Raw genomic sequence first — 15,892 nt, forward strand, 5'->3', positions numbered from 1 at the left:
TATTCTGCTTGTCGGAGCATAAGGTTATCATCACAGGGGAGCGGTCAATTATTCATGAACAAAGAGATGGAAATATTTCTTACTTTCTTTAGAGAACAATAGGTTTAAAAATTAATCTGAGATGTTGCTCATTCAAAGTCAACTGGACTGCAGACAGATGATGTTGACTCTTGAAGACAGTAGAGAGGGGGCGGCTTAAATTGGTTTACACAGTACTGGCAGTGCGAGAGCAGTGTGTCTTTGCCTGTTGTTTGTTTTTCTGTCTGAGTTTAGTTCATGCATGTGGAGGAGGATGATTTAGCTCTGACACTGACAAATTATCACAAACATATGATCTCTTTCAAAGATGTTCGTTAATGCAGCTGGTAATTAGCACTATTTTGGAGATAATGTACTCACTACAGTACCAGCACCAGGGATTTAGATTTAAGATTACTGACTAGATCTTGGCTGCTGTTGGTTTGGATTTTCTTTAAATAAGAGCCCTGATGCATAAAATCATAAACTGGTTTTAAGTTTTGATATATCTAAAATCCCAGAACAATGAAAATACATATGAAGGCAACCGACAGGCTTTTGATTCAGTTTTCAAAGACAAAGTCTGTGCACTGACAGGTATCTAAAAATCTGAGTTGACACATCTTTGAACACTTAAGTACCATGTTACATTAATGCACAGCAAACAGGAGTGTTTCATTTGTTTATGACTGCGTCACATTGTATTTTCTATAGTCACGTACTGCTACTGCTACTAGTGGAAGAATTTTGACATACAGTCTGTATGAAATTAAAAAGAACGTTTATACTTTTGCAGGACTATGACAATGAAATAAAAGAAGTTATCTTGAGGCCCCGTACCAGAAAAACCTGTCAAGTTCCCCCAACTTTTGTTTTACTGAAAGAGAGAACAGGAGGAGAGAGGGGAGGCAGCGAGGAGAGCTGAGCATACTGGTGAGTATGTAAGTTGTTTAACTTCAAGAACAACATGAGATCAAGAACAATATTTTTGTCTCATTTTCATCCTGCAGAGGCTTGTCACTGGTCAAATACCTGATAAGCAAACCACTCCAAGTCTTATCAGCCAACCAAATGACTGTTATCAGTTGTTATCACTATTATAAATCAGTAATAATTGAATAGTAATCTGCTGCATGTCAGATTGGCCAAACTGCACCTTTTAGTGCAGTGGGTCCCAGCCATTTTTCCTTGAAGCCCCAAATTCAGTTCCTCGAGGCTGAAAGTGTAGAGATCCAACACTCATGATTCCTTTAACAAGTACATATTAACCTCAGGAAAATGGGAATTAATTATTTCCAATGAATCTTCATATGATGAGTGGATTGGTATGCACAGTGCCACCAGACTATTTCATCTGCAGTGGAGCTTGTTGTAACTTGTGACCTGAAAATCTAGAGAAATTTGTACAGGATGATGTTTGAGCTGAGACCCCAGCTGCATGTTTGTCTCATTGCAGAAAGTGAATTTGTCCACTTGGTATGCTGTTTTAACCAAAATGTTCAACAAACACATGTCTAAATGTTTAATGATTACAAATCAAATTTTGACAAAATCTGAGTAGTGGAAACCTCACAACCTCTGTGGTCATATACACCAAGCCAGCGATCCGCTGATAGCCCCGGCTGAAGCATTGATAAATGTCTGTTTCTCTTGTATTTTCAATGTGTGATGCAACATCAGCATCGTCAGACCGTGTCGATTTTTTTTTCTTCGCATTGATCTGTATGTGAAAGAGCTCACTCCGATCTGAGCCGTTCAGCATGGCACTTGAGTACATCAGAAAGGATGTAGCAGTGACCACAGAAAGCTAACTGCTAACTTAACTTGTCATACACAAACGCTAGTCTTTATTTCGCCAAAACAAGCTACACTTTTACAACATTGTGACCATGTGGAGTAAGGAAACTGAAGACCGACTTAATATTGTTCAAGAGAGAATAGTATGACATTACAGAGAAACACAAAGTAAACATGTTTTTTTTTTTAAATCTATGCAGTCTTCCAGTATCCCTTATTGTATTTCATGCATTTGACCACGCCTTTCTGGTGTGGTGATCTATGTCTTCTTGCACAGGAGGAGGCCTCTTGTTGCTGCTGGCTCTTTACCTCAGTTGGTTGTATAAGAGCCCTAAGGAGGATTTTAGAACTCTTGTTCTGGTGGTCCAGAATGTGCAGATTGTCCATTGTAAGCACTTATAAATGTAAAACCAAGAGAGATTAGGTGTGTGAGCTTGTGTGCTTATAGGAGTGCAAGGAAATGATCTGAGCTGATGCTGTCATGTAAAAGGTTTTCTTTTCTTTTCACAAACCAAAGCAAACAGACGTCAGTTTCAGACAAGAGCAAACATGGCGACGGTGAAGGAGATCGTGATAGTGCACCTTCACAGAAAGAGACATAAAACGAGGCAGCACAGTAGACAGCGGTGGACAAAAAACATACCAAAATATGCATGAAATGAGGATGGACAGAGAGCTCTGTCCGTGTGCCTCTGCATATTTAACGTTGAGCATAAATGAGCCCTGAGACTGTCTCATAAAGTGGATTCATTCCTCTAAATTCCTGATGACCGAGACGACAAGAACAGTTCCAGTATTAGATCAGTAGTAGATGCTAAGGATAAGGAAAAACCATGTTGACTAAACTTTTGCTGCGTCCCCTTGCAGCCATCAAGGACCGGAATCCACCGGACGCATCATGTCTCGAACCTGAGCACACACTGGCAGAGAGAACGTGCTGCTCTCTCTGACAGACCAGACAGTAAGTGTTCTGATTCCAGAAAAACCCTTGCAGCTGTAGAAAACTGTTATACACATCTCGCAAATGTCTGCTGGAAAATTTATCCTAAAATTAATTTTCCAATGATAGTTAATTTGGGTGAAAACTCCTGGTGTGAATCTTTGCTTTAAGAAAGAAATCTTGACACAATTTGACTGATTGATCACTGTGACACATCAATAATTCTACACTTCTACACAGTTTTGTTATGAGTTGAAAAGCTGTTTGTCATCTTTTTCTCCAGCAGCCGGACGCTTCCTCTGGGTTTTTGCATCTGTTGAATGGCTGTCTGCTCCTGAAAATAACTGGCATCTGGGTTGTGAGGTTTTTAAGCTTTCAGCTGTCAGCTTGAGCAGAAATAAATCAGCCAAAGTCAGTTTTGTCCTAAAACATTAGCAACATGGTGACAAGGCAGCATCAAACTCCAAATGTGATCAGAGTGAGGCGTGCAGTCTTTTTTTGTTTCTTCATTAAATGTAGAACAAAAATAAAGTGCTTCTGAGAAATAATACTTAACAAACATCAGTTTTGGTCCGTAATCACCACTCAGGGTGACCCCGAGTCTAACAAACTGAAATATTTCTCCAATTACCTGATCTGATTATTTTGTTCTGATGTTGTTGTTTTTTTTTACTTTTATCTTCATGTTGATGGCAACATCACAGAAATCAGAGTTATATCTGAGGTATGAAGGACACCTGAAAGACCAAATGTCGAAAAATGAGATGAACAACTGGATGGAAGCTTTCTTGGGATATCTTTAAACTGTAAACTATCCCAGACATGACTGCAAGCCTCATTCTGATCTGTCTGACTCTGGTTCAAGTCTTTTCTGCAGATTCATTTAGTTGTCAGCTTATGAAGTCAAAATCAGATTCAGAATGAAAGGACTCTGTTTTTATTGTCCATTACACATGTTGTGTCCTGGTACTTCTGCTTCCAAGATTTTCTTGTAACCAACAGAGCTACAAAGCCCCTGAAAAACAGGGGAACACTATGGGTATATACCATCATTGTGTGGCAATTGTGTGGCAATATTATGTCGTCATTCCTAAATCATACCAAATCATTGTACTTTTTTAATTCATATATTAAACTGCCACCTTTACGATGTCCGGAGGCATCCTCTTGTCAGCACACAGTCTCTAAAGTTCCTTATTTATAATTCATGTGACAAATTAAGAGCGCTGAAATTACATCTTTCTATTTCCACATTTCATCTGCTAGTGAAATATGAGTTAACATCACTGCACAGGACAGACTATAGATATCTAACCCTAACCCTAACCCTATAAGATGTTTTTCCAGAGGGATTGTGGGTGTTTTATGAATGATGTTTTAACTGCATTTTTAAAGTGCATGAAAAAAGTCAACCATCTAAGTGAATGAAGTCTGCAACTAGACGCAACACTAAAATTATTTCTAATAATTGGGGTAATAATTACTGGGGTTATACAGACTACCATATGTTGAATATTTTTGGAGGGATTTCTTCTACTCTGGAGTCAAGTGTTTCAAACTGATGTTAAAGAGTTTGCACATCAAGACATCAACAATGACATTCCCACTCACTTTCCCTAACATGAAACAAACGCCCCGTCTTATGATCATAAAATATGTTCAAAGCGCATACATATTTGTGCGGTGGATTCCAAATAAACCTCCCTGAGCAAAAATGCAGTGTATTTGCCAAAGAAAAATGGTCATTTGTGGCTGTAAAGGTACACTGCAACGTTGTCAGCTCACTTCAGCTCTGATAACGGATGTGTCTTATGTGAGCTGAGGCTGTAAAAATAGAAGCAGAAATCATCAAAAAATCTGTTGTATGCTTTTTTGTCTTTTGATCTTCCTTGATGCAGTGGGCACTGAAGCCTTTGATGCATCATGGGGGAAGGGCAGGACTGAAGTTGTAGCATTTCGGAGTGTTACATACAATATAAGCTCTAAAAGGTTATATTCTTAGCCTGGACTGAGTGTGCTTTGTGTGTGCTGTGTAGCCATGCAGTGACTGTCTGACTAAGGAGATTTTCTCTCTTTATCTCTCCTCTCCCACACTCCACTCCTGCTGTCATACATCTTTTTTCTTTCCTTTGCTCTTGTTCTTGCACTTTTCTGATGTCTTACTGTCAAGATAATCACTTTCTAATTACTTTCTATGTTTGCATATCTTGTCTTGTTCCCTAAAATACTGTACGAGTGTCACGTTTTTTTCTCCTTCCATTCTGTTTTTTGCCCTTTTTGTCTCATAGCTCTGTCATCTTTTGGCAGACATCTCTGTCTGCAGTTTTTTTGTGTACTGTGGTGCTAAAATGTGGATACACAAACACTACCCACCCTTATGTGGTGGATGTAATCCAAGTAAGAAGGTGCTGTTTCAAACAGACTTTTCTCCTCTGGAGGATTTTCCTTATGGAAGCCAGCTGTGTGTGTTTGCTCCCATTCAGTCACAAGAGCATTGGGGAGGTTGGCTACTGATAGTCTGACTCACTGTCGGTCTGTTCGGTTCAGCTCCTAAGGTGTTTGATGTAGTTTAGACCAAGGATGTGTACCTTTCTTTTACACGGACAGGGAAGATATTAATTCAGAGACTTGACTTTTTGCACTCTTGTGATGCAGAAAAGGGCTTCAAGATTAAAAGGGTTTTGCTGTCTTAAATATGACTAATGGTGCAGAATTAAATGTTCCCTTATCTGGAGCAATTGGGAGTGAGCCCAAATCATGATAAATGGACCAAAATACACAGAAGTGTGACTAAATACCTCCGACTTTCCACTCTCTGCCCAATGGGTCGGGCAGTGTGTGTGTGTGTGCTTACAATCATGCATCTTTGTGTACATCACTGTCCATGTTTGTGTGAGTATATATGTGTGTGTGTGTGTGTGTGTGTGTGTGTGTGTGTGTGTGTGTGTGTGTGTGTGTGTGTGTGTGTGTGTGTGTGTGTGTGTGTGTGTGTGTGTGTGTGCGTGCGTGCATGCGTGTTGTGTTCCAGCCCTTCAGGGCCCTGTGCTCACTGAAACAGATTAAGTCTGGTGCTATACAGCTTGTTTGGAGCTGTTAATCTGGGTCAGGCACAGTGGGAAAGAAAACCGGAAGGCAGTGATTCTAAAAATATGCATAAATCCATTTTCAGATGTGTGTTGGTACTGGTTCTACCAGAGAACAGGAGTTCATTAAGGTGCAAAGACACCAGTAAATGTGATTATCGACTGCCAAGACGTCCAAGTCATTTGGGGAAAAGTGAAATGAAAGATTTAATTTTACCATTCATGTTTTTTACGGTTATTTAGGAAAACTTCTCACACACGTATACAAATTTCATATGTGACGAAGCATCAATGCAATCCATTTCTGAAACAGTTTCGACAGTTAATGAAAGATGAAAAAAAGCAAAATGCTTTTTATATCTTCATTTGTTTGTAACATTACACTCAAACAGATAAAACTACCAACCTAAATCTCATACAACCTGGGAAAGTTGGAGCACAGGTGAAGAAAGAACCCATTAAACTTAAATGTGCAGTATGTAATGTTAAAATAACAAAATACAGAACTGGCCATGGTGGAAGATATACTCTGAGCACTTTAACCAGCATTTGAACTGTGTGCTGGTAACAAGCCAGATGGTTTGTGATTTCAAAACAAATTCACATTTTGATTCATCAGACCACAGAACCGGTTTCTACCTTACCTCGGTCTAATTTAATCGAGCTCTAGAAAAGGTAGCAGCATTTCTTTACTCCACAGTTATAGTATTTGTTGTTCTTTCAAGTTAAGTTTAAGTTATGTTAAAGATAAAGTTAAGTTTTGTCTCTTTATTTCCAGCATTTTCAGTAAACTCTGTACATTTTTGTATTTTAATATAATATTATAGATCATATGTTGTATGTTGGTTCACATACTTAATGGACTTAGTTTCATGGTTAAAAAAAAAACAATTCTAAACGGAGGGCTGTAAAGAAAATCTGAAGTGTACAAGTGACTTCTCCCCTGTGTTTGCTCAGGTAGCACCATAATATGCTTCTTCTTTTCCATTATCTTTGCTCATGTGTTGTGTCAGCACACATTCACAGGCTGAGTTTGGAATTTCTCTGGCCTTGTTCTTCTTATTTTAACTGCTCGTTATTTTTCTTTTTCTCCAAATAGGAAAGAAATCTGGGGGTGTAATCTTCTTGTAATCAGAGCTTGAAATGCACTCATGATGAGACCCACAAACAAGGCAGATACAAGCGAGCTTTGAACAGCGTAAACACAAATGTGTGACAGTGATGGATTTATTAAACGGGGAACAATTTTGTTGCATTGGGAACTGATGTCAGGGCTTTACGCTTTATTCTCACAACAAGATTATTGGCTTTGTTCAGCAGCAGCCCTTCACTGCATGAACATCCACAACTAATAAAATGGGTTCAGCAAATACAACACATTATCACCTCTATTTTTAACGTAGGAGTGGGTCAGCCTTTTTTTTTTAATTAAAGCATCAAAATAAAAAGCATAGTTTTGATAATTTACATAAGTATGCTCAACCTTTACTGTAGAGGAAAAAACTGTAAATCCAGCAGCATACTCATTAATGAGAGAGCTGGATGTCTGTGTGTTCATCTATATCAAAAGCGGTGTTCTTTAAGTTTACACATCATCTAGTGGATAGCCTTATTATTACATCATTACAACTCTGCAGTGACCACCTTTGTGTAGAGCGTCCTTGTCTTCATGTATGTTTTAAAATGTTTGTATTTGTCCAGTATTTATTACTAAATTCTTCTTCTCTTTTTTAAAAAAAATCTATTTAGATCATTCAAAGCCCAAGCCACCATCCTGTGCAGCCTCTTGAATAAACCTTCAGCCGCTACAAACATCTGTGCCCCCTCATTCCGAAAGAGCACCGAGGAATGAAAATGCCGGCAAACGAAAATTCCGCTTCCAAGGGGAGCTCTGTGACAGCCAGAGATCTGCATGGAAGGTGAACACTAGACGAGGCCGTACATCACCTCACCCCTTCATGTGGATTTTAACTCTTCAGATTCAATGGATGGAAGCAGGAATGTGTTGTTGGCCCACAGAACGTTGTAGCTTTGCCACAGGTGTGGAGGCATGTAGGGATCCTTGGTTTCCCAGTCTTGTGCTCAAACCCGGGAATAACAGCAACAAACTGCCTCCCTCCTCCTTTTGATCTTGTCAAAGTAAAGAAAGAGTTGGAAAAATGTGAAGCACTACAGGTTTTTCTGGTACTGAAAACCTCTTGTTACATCACCAAACAATGAGAAGGAAAATAAGTTACAGAAATATCACTCTGAATGAAAAAAAGACAAAGATGACAATGCAGCCAACACAGAACGAGTGCATTGGCATGCATTTCTTTCCATGGTTTTCTCTGTTTCTATCTACATTCCAGCTTGGAACTTTGCCCCTCTTCCTCACCTCTCTTAGTTTCTTGAATGCTGATTCTTCTTTCTTTCCTGTTCAACGATCCACGACTTGCCATGTCTTTAAAGAAGAGTATAGTGGATTTTTTTTTTTTTTTTTAAAAAAGGAATTTGGAATGCATGAACTTTATATTCAAGACCTTACACTGTTCATCATTACTTAACAGAGGCCATAAAGACACTGGGAAAAACACATCTTGGCTAAATGACGTAAATAATATCAAAGAAGAGAGATTGTTGGAGCAACACACAGAGTTCTGGTTATGGGAATTTAGAGGAGCTTTTTCTTTTTTGATCTATTCTCTAGAAATGATCTGATCGGGTTTCAGAGTAAAGCTGTATGTGGTAGGGTTGTTGTTCAGTCGTTACAAAGCCATGAAGACGACATTTACCTGCAGTATTTGTGGCAAATGGTAATCTCCAATTGCTCCAGAAGATCTGTCTCTCACATATTTTTCATGCTTTTTGGAAGTGGCTGTCATTTCTTTGTGTTTGCTTTATTTTACTTATTTGATTTTGTTACTTGTCTGGCTTTTATGTTGCAGGTTACCAATATCGCCTTAATCATTTCTAAACATTTTATTTTTAAGTGAAACTTTTTTTTGTTTTTTTACATCCTGTGACCATGTTTCCATAACATCCTTTTTTTTAAGTAGTAATATCAACTGGAACGCCGGCCAGAGAGAGATTAATTTATATTTTTTTAAATTAACATTTAATTTTTGATAACTGTTTGTGATATTGTTTTTAATTTATTTATTTATTTATTTGTAAGAAATTATTTTCATCAAGCCCCTGACAATTTTCTGACCCTTCTTTATTAATAATAATTATCAAAGCAATAGAGTAAGAAAGTAAAGAGCACAATTTGGTGTCATTTTAAAAGATGATGGAATAGAAATGTGTTGCTTCCGTCTGTCTAATTTACCACCAATGTTCTGCTCAAGTCTGATTTAAACAAACTACAAAAAAGAACTCCAGTGCTTTACGACTGCTGTCCAAATGCAGCAGAGAGCAGGAGGTTCACCTTTAAACCACGAGGTTGGTTCCATCGGGATCTTTTCCTCCAACTAACTGGTGAGACATTGGAGTTGTCAAGCAACCAGTCAGTGGATCGGAGTGATACACTGCTTGCATTAGCCAACTGGAGTCTGATCTGAAAGCACTGCAGGGCAGCAGAGAGGCACTGAAAAGCAGACCAGTCACACATTGCAGCAGAACTGGACTTATTCATCACTGGCAGGGGTTTGGGTTTTGATGTGATTCTTCTGATCCTCCTGGACATTTTTTGGGAGTCGACAAAAAGCTCCCTACACGAGTGTGTGTCAGCATGTGTTTTCACTCTGTCAAATGCACATGAGAGCACACTTGAAATGGTGTCAAAATGTAAAAAACAACAAAAAAAACCAACAAATCAGCGCTCATGTGACTGAGGAACCAAAAATAACACACTTGGTTGTGTCACAAAGTCACTCGCCTTTTTTTTTACTTTTGATTTTCTATCGTGGTGGAGTCCAGACTTGTAACCCTACCCCTCAAAAACCTCTCTCTGACTGTCAGTTGTCATGGAAACTTCTCAGGTCAGTGCTTGCCCTGCTGTTGCTCCTGCAGTGCATTGTGGGATCCATGGTTTGGTACTCAAAACGCACTTCTTCTGGCCAAACATTGTGAGGCCTTCAGCGAAACGAACCAACCGACCAACTTTTGCTGTATATTGTCTGTGTGAACGCTCGCTGGGAACCTTCGCATGCTGCCCGGCGCAGAAAACCTCAGTCACCTCTATATTGTTCTGTTCCTAATGTTTGTACGTATGTGTGTGGGGGTTGTGTATGCGTGTAATTAACAACCATCATCCAATGTGACAAAGAAAAGAAAACCAACACAAGTTCAAACTCCAACAAATATGGTGGGCAAAAGAGGCGACCTCTCATCTCCAGTCGTTCTATGCAATGAATCATATTTGGAAAAACAGAAGCTTGAGGAGGTAAAGGCATGTGAACAATAATGAGGAAAAAGTCAGTCATTGTATATCACTCCTAAGTTATAATATCATGTTTGCTTTGTTTGAATTTAGTGAAATCGTTATTACCTGTAAGTTAGAAAATAAGAAGAGGTATTTAGTTGGCTTGTGTTAACCTGTTCAAGGTCCCTTCCCCCTATGAGATTGGGGGTCAAAGATATGTTTATGACAGCTGGGAAATTGAACCTCTGGTAGCTATAGATTGAAAACACAGCAGCGCCACTTCCTTGGATGTGTTATGTTTTCAAGGAAATGTTTCATGTAGTGAAACTGAGGAAGGGAAATATTTTCAACTAATCAGTAATTCCTTCTGAGATCTAGGTTTTATTAAGAACATCAGGAAAAAAGCAAAAATGCTACCAATTGCTATTACTGATACAAATACGTTATTCAGTTAGTAGCAACAGCAAAATATCCCAACTGTCCTGAACTCAACTCTGCAGGGTCATCTTGATTAGTTTAGCAGGGTTGGATTGACTATTCAGAAAAGTTGTCCAGAGATTTATGTATAAAAAAGTATATAGACATATAATAAATATAAACTCCATGAATATATGAGAACGATTTTAATATATTCCTTACTATGGTTGGGGTCTATTTAGGAGTGAAAAAGAATAATTCCTTTATTTTGTCTTTTTAATTATCAGACATAGAATTTATGATAATTAGCTATCCTCTTTTGCAGATATTGTCACCCAGTGAATAGAGCACCAAAAATGTTGACGTTAAACAAAAAGCTAATTCAGATGTATAAGTATTAGACATGATGATATTAAATCTACAGATTAGATTTGTCTGGAAACTGCTGTAAGCTACTAGCGAAGCATTACTCAAGGCATTCCAAGATTCTGAATTTACTTGTGCAAGAGTGAGTTTGTGAGCTGCTGTGAGTGTGTGTGTGTGTGTGTGTGTGTGTGAGAGATAGAGAGAGAAAGAGAGAGAGAGAGTTTAAAATGTGCTCTACCTAAAATCTAAGATTTATTAGATGAATACACTGCAAGATAGATGTGTGTACCTAAGAAACAAGAAATTATCTGCCAACTTTCAGACTTTATCTGAGTTAGCAGTTTAGTAGCAGCACATTTAAAATGGACATTCAGATTTTAAAAAAAACGGTGGTATATGCAAATGAAAATACCCGCTAAATCCCAACTCCTTTATAACTCTTTGAGGCTCACAGGTCACTGACCTGGGTAGAAAAAAAAAATTGATTATATATGTATATTTTTTTAGATACATTTATCAGATAATTCATCTATTTAAAAATTTATTTTATCATAGTGTGGTAAGAGAGCTAGCTGGCCAGAGAGATGAAATAGGTTTGAAATCTATAGACATATATAATGAGAAAATCTGTTTATTAAGATGTTATCTATTGCAGGATTAATACTCAACCATAATAATTAGATTTTTAAAATCTAAATAAAAGAAATGTTTAAGAGTGTCACTTTTCAGAGTCTGCCTGAACAGACTGATTATTTTATTTATCACAATGATATATTTAAGGTTTCTTTTTCTTAAAAAAGAAATGCCCAACACGCTGTCAATTGACTAGATGGTTTAAATACTTTTAACACAATTTCTCCCTTTTTATGAACTTGATTACAATTAATACTACTTTATCTGTTAAAATGAACATCCTTTCAGGGTTTGTGCTTCTTTTTTTTCTGCCTACATCGGGTTAAATTCAGCTACAGAGTTAAGAATCTGATTGTTCTGGATCTGTTCCTCCATTGCAGTCTGTTCAGTTGCACATCTGGTGCATGTGGCCCTAACAGACATCACCTCAGAGATACACTGCCACCAGATCAGTGACTTTAACAAGAAAGCTTAAAATTAGGTGTCAAAGTAGAACAAACTATATGTGAGCGAGAGTTCTGAGTTACCCAAATTAATACCAACTTCCTCTAATGTGTGTTGTATGTTTTTGGAGGTTTGTAAAAAAAAAAAGAAAAAAAAAGTTCAATAAAACAATCTTCAATCACTTTTGCCTCAGGAAAGCACACACTAAATGCAGCATCGCAGTGAAGGTGTTCAAAAAAGACAGTCGAGGATAGCGGAAGTGTTCTTGCAAGGGTAGTGCTTCAGATTTTGAACACTTTGTGGCACAGATGTGGTTCCACAGCTGCGGTTCACCGGAGGGAGTCAAAATATGTGAATGACAAAGCCACAAGTACACAGAACTGTGTCAATGTGTGGTAATGTCACCTTGTTTTTTTTTTTTTTTCTATTTGCTCCTGTGTGAATACAGCCTCTGAAGGTGATTTAAATATGCATAGCAGCAAGGGCTTTTATAATACAATACTGGTCACTGAAGAAAGCCATCCTGTTACTGCCCTCTAGCCAGTCATGGTCTCTGTCTATACTCTGCATGGTGTCTGTCTATATCCAGGAATGCAATGGACTAATGGTGTGCTCAGACCACAGTAACCACCAGTGGGTAGAACCACCGAGCCACAGCCTGTTTTTTCCAAGATGTTTGAAGCGCAAATGTCGACTAATCATAAGACAGATAAGAGTCCAAATCCACCTCGAAGTGCTTCCAAACAACCAAAATGTATAACTTTTCTCAAAATTGTCAGCAGTAGAGCAACATGGTCTTTCAAATGGAACAAAATTCCTGTGCTTGTTTTTATTAGTTAGCAACTGAAAACTGTTGGATTTTACATATATTAAGCTGTGACGGCTTGACGTGTCTTCTATTTTGTGTATGAGCAAACATTGAGTGCCACATAGAGATAAAAACACAGCTTTTCTGTGTCAGCTGTATTTAAATGAAGCGTGAAATCCTTATTTGGAAAATCCAGACTGTGTGACTGAGCACGTTCTGAACCAAAACAAAAACCTGTTCTGTTCGCACTGAGCATAGTGTCGTCACCACTGCTCTTGCTGCTGGTCTGGAAGACAGGCAACGTATAGCAGGACCAGAGAAAGATTTTAAAAGAAAAGAAATGCATATATTAATATATTAAAAGTTAATGTTTCATAAGTGAGAGGTTGTAAATGAAGAAGAATGCCGAATCAAACAGCCATGAGAGAAACATCCATTTTTCAATGTAAAACCATCAGGGAGAGTTCTTTTCCCCATCTTTCACATGTAATGAATCATAAAAGTAAAATGACAAATGCATGACCTGAACACCTCCCCACCCAATCCCTACCCTACCTCCACTCACCTCTTTGACTTTCCACCTCACGGGCTGCCATATTTTTTCCAGTGTAAATACCAGATGAGAACTGACCAGAGTCCACTTCAAACAAACATGTAAATGCCATGAAGGACATGTCCTGTACAACATGTAAATCTAAAAACATGTTAGCACACTGCAACACAGACACAAACAGACATACACACATGCACAAGAGGCATGAGAGAGGCCTTTGCAATACAAACGGCGACACAAGCTGGAGCGTATGCAAGCTGACGACTCCCTGCCAAAACTTGTGCTTTTTGATTAAAAAAAAGATGACAAAAACTACATAACAAGAGCAGTAATAAATGACAAATTGCATTGTGTACGTGTGTGGCTGGCTCGTGCAGACAGTTTAAAAAAAAATAAAAAAATGTTGTATTCGGATATGAAAAAAAAAAACATTGGTCTGTGTAGAGTTTCTATACATGTTGTGTTTGTAAAATGAGATGACATCAAAAACAAAAACAAAAAAAATAGGAAAAATATTCTGGCTTCCAAGAAATTTTTTGGGTGGACCATTATCTTATGGAGATGGTGGAAGAGGGTGAATTGGACAATGGAGATGTGTTTAAAAAAAATTGTAAAATAACCCAAACGATTGAAGAAAAGGGTAAAAATAAAACACAGACAATGGTTGTGAGCCTAAAAATGACTACAAAGTGTTCCATTCACTGTTGTAAGTGCAATGAGCTAAACTTCCTGTTTCCCCATTGTAAAACCTTGTGTATGTTTCCGTGTATTCCTCCTGTAAATGGGTGTAGTAGACCTGGTGCATCATGCCATGTAATGTGATGAATGACAAATTATGACCTTACAATACATTTCAATCAGGAAACTAAATAAAAGACAAATACATAACAAAACAACTGCGTATGCTTTTCTCTTAGCTTCTTTAAATGTAATTTTAGATCCTGTGTTTGAATACGATCTTAAATCAGATCCAATTAGAATAAAACATACCTCACGTAAAACACTTCAACCAGATCAGATGGATAGACTGGATTGGAAACAGGGTGAACTGAGCTGTAAAGCCCCACTTTCATTCTTTGTTTTTAGACAGCAAGAGGAGTGGGTTTGTGCACTAATAAGTTGGAAAAGCAATATGTTTCTACTTTTGTTGGGAAAAACCCACTTTTCACAAGGCAAAAAAGTTCATTCTAGTCAAATGCTTTGAAGCATGTAAATACACTACGAAGAGAGTGTATTGACTGTCCATGCACCTCCTCCTGGATGGCAGGAGGCTGAATGGGGGTAAGAAGGATGTATTGGGTCTGATGCTGTGCTTATTGTTTTCCAGGTGAAGTGGGAGTTCCAAATGTCTGAGAGGGTGGGGAGGGGCGGGCCTATGATCCTGCTGGCTGTGTTCATTATGTGCTGCAGATTTTTGTCCTGTAGACGGCAGAGCAGCCTCCATACAATGATGCAGCCAGTCTGGATGGCGACTCTGTAAAAAGTGCACGTGATGGATACCAAAGCGCACTCTCTCCTCAGCTTGTGGAGGAACTACAGACATTGCTGAGCCTTCTTCACCAGTGATGTGATGGTTGTCCAGGAGAGGTCATCAGTGATGTTCACTCCCAGATATTTTGTGGTGCTGACCCTTGTCAGTTGGGAGGAGCCTCTTCTGAGGTCTATAACAATGTCCTTTGTTTTCTCCATGTTCAGCAGTAGATTATTTTTACACCATCTGACTGGCAGGCTGCCGGCCCTCCTGAGGTTTGTCTCATTGTTGCTGCTGAAGAGGCCCACAACATCATTCGCAAATTTAATGAGGTGAGGTTGGTGCTGAAACTTAGTATGCAGTCATGTGAAGAGCAGGGAGCTGAGCACAAATCTTGGGAGAGGCCCGGTGCTTAGTGTGACGGTGTTGGATGTGCCTGGTGCCAATCCACACTGCTTGTGAGGAAATCCAGCAGCCAGTTGCAGAGAGATGCAGTACATCCAAGCCCCGCCAGTTTCTTGATCAGCTGTTGGGGGCTGATGGTGTTGAATGCAGAACTAACAGCGTTCTCACATACGATTCCTTTTGGTCGAGGTGAGTGAGGGCTGGGTGGAACGCAGTCAACTGCTTGATGTATATTTGGTTTTCAAAGTCAACTTAAAATCGATATCTCTGAAGCATAAAATGTAGGTGCCTTTGACATGTTAATGTTAAGACAATTTATTCATATTCTGTTAAGACTCAAACTGGCCTCGATGCTCTGCATCTGCTTCATAGTTAAATATTTCTAAAAAAAAAACAGTTAAGTGCAAGTATAAATTAATATAGTTGAATTCCCAATAAAGCTGTTCTCGTTTACATATATTTCTGTTTCTTTTATCAGAGTCAGAAACTGAAACTGGGATTGAAAATAAGTCCATAACGACTCGCTGTCCCTGTCAAGCATTTCCAGTTCTTAAAACGGCAGTAGGTTCTGACAAAATAACTATTCAAGTAACCTAACGAAACCATCTGTGC

At 38.6% G+C, this 15,892-nt stretch overlaps 1 protein-coding gene across 3 annotated transcripts in view; it reads left to right on the forward strand.

Annotated features, from left to right (window-relative positions):
* bsna (bassoon presynaptic cytomatrix protein a) overlaps nt 1-14,289 on the forward strand; it is a 141,143-nt gene extending 126,854 nt beyond the window's left edge. For 2 of the 3 annotated variants that reach the window (XM_072367605.1, XM_072367607.1), the window contains 3 exons: nt 815-951; nt 2,683-2,776; nt 7,588-14,289. The gene's annotated coding sequence lies outside the window, so the exon portion shown is untranslated. The remainder of the gene's footprint in view (nt 1-814; nt 952-2,682; nt 2,777-7,587) is intronic. The other variant, XM_072367606.1, reaches the window with a different exon arrangement.
* Nucleotides 14,290-15,892: the final 1,603 nt, after the last annotated feature.

Source organism: Leuresthes tenuis, unplaced genomic scaffold (assembly GCF_036924035.1).
Source record: "Leuresthes tenuis unplaced genomic scaffold, fLeuTen1.0.hap1 SCAF_16, whole genome shotgun sequence".
NCBI lineage: Eukaryota > Metazoa > Chordata > Actinopteri > Atheriniformes > Atherinopsidae > Leuresthes > Leuresthes tenuis.